Source organism: Elephantulus edwardii, unplaced genomic scaffold (genome assembly GCF_000299155.1).
Source record: "Elephantulus edwardii isolate Elephantulus edwardi_28Jun2011 unplaced genomic scaffold, EleEdw1.0 scaffold00043, whole genome shotgun sequence".
Classification (NCBI taxonomy): Eukaryota; Metazoa; Chordata; class Mammalia; order Macroscelidea; family Macroscelididae; genus Elephantulus; species Elephantulus edwardii.
The window spans coordinates 4,126,779-4,128,274 of record NW_006399793.1 but is presented as its reverse complement, the minus strand read 5'-3'; positions in this window follow the sequence as shown (position 1 = coordinate 4,128,274).

Below are 1,496 nucleotides of genomic sequence, written 5' to 3'. Positions count from 1 at the left end.
TAACAACAACAACAACAATCATCAGGATACTTTTTTACTCTTTTTGGAGAAATTTCTGATGTATAAAAGTGTTGGGGGTTATTTGAGGTCCCAGTTATCTAATTTATCTTCTGGTATTTGTAAATTTGAATTATTATGATGTACAGTAAAGGTCCAAATATTAGCTGTAACAATGAACTTAATGACAGTGGATATTTTAAAGATCATGCAGAATCTGGTCAGATTTCAATCTATTGTACATGATGTCTCTGGAATTGACATTAAACCAAAGAAGAATAAAAAATAGTTTTCTACATTTATTTTCTTTGGTGATCTTTATGATTTTATATATAGGTTTTATATGTAGGTCTTGGATTCATCTTTTGTTATATTTTGTACATAGTGTGGTGTATGGATCCTGTTTTATGTTCATGCAAACTCATATCTAGTTACGCCAGTGTCATTTGGTAAAGGGACTATTTCTTTCCATTCAATAAATTTTAGCCCTTCATTCAAAATCAACTGTCCAAGAGTGGAAGGATTTACTTCTAGCTTCTCAATTCTGTTCTACTGGTCAATGTGTACCATTGTACCAGTAGAAGTCTCCTATGACTTCTATAGTAATATGATGAGTTTTAAAACATGGAAGAGGAAGGTCTCTTGCTTTATTCTTCTTTAGTAGTAATTTGTATATCTAGATTCATCTTCTTTTGCCTATAAAGTTGACAATTAGTATTGGTTTGTTTGGTCTGGTTTGGTTGGGTTTTTTTGGTTTATTTGTTTTTATTTATTTTTTTATGTTATTAATTTTAATGAACATTTACAAAGATTTTGGATTTTCATTCATTCACTGTTGCACTATTTTCTCTACCCCTGACCCCCGCCCAGTTCATTCTTCTCTCTTTTTTTCCCCCCTTAAATGTCTGTTTTAATTGTCTCATTGCCACAGTGCTTGTCAAAACCAGTTCTAATTAATCTCCTTTGTGTTTGTTTTTTAATCTTTCTAAAAAATGATGAAGGGATTTCTGATGACTTAGTTTTAAGGAGTTGTGCTGCCAACTCAAAGGACTATAGTTTGGCTCTATCAGTTGCTCTGGGGGAACAGATGTGAAATGTCCTCCCATATAAATCTACTTTTTTCTGAAAACCTGCTGGAGTCTCAGCTACAAGTTGTTAACTCACTCTAAGATACATTAGAACAAAGAAAGATGATGAATTCTGGATGAAGATTGGATTGTATTCATACATTTGGATCTGGCTTTCTCTTCCATTGCCATTGTATCAGAACTGTCTCATTGGTCATCTTCCAATTCTTTTCTGAGGTTATAAATTGCACAGGAAGAGATTTTCTATCTCTGTCCTGTGGAATCCCTGGTGGATATGAACCAGTAGAGTTATGTGGCCTTTGAATTAGCAGTACAACCCCAAAGAATTAGGCCATTTGAACTCCGATGACATTTTCACAGTGTTAAACCTTCCTATCCATAAGCAATATCTAATTTTTCTTAGATGCTGCC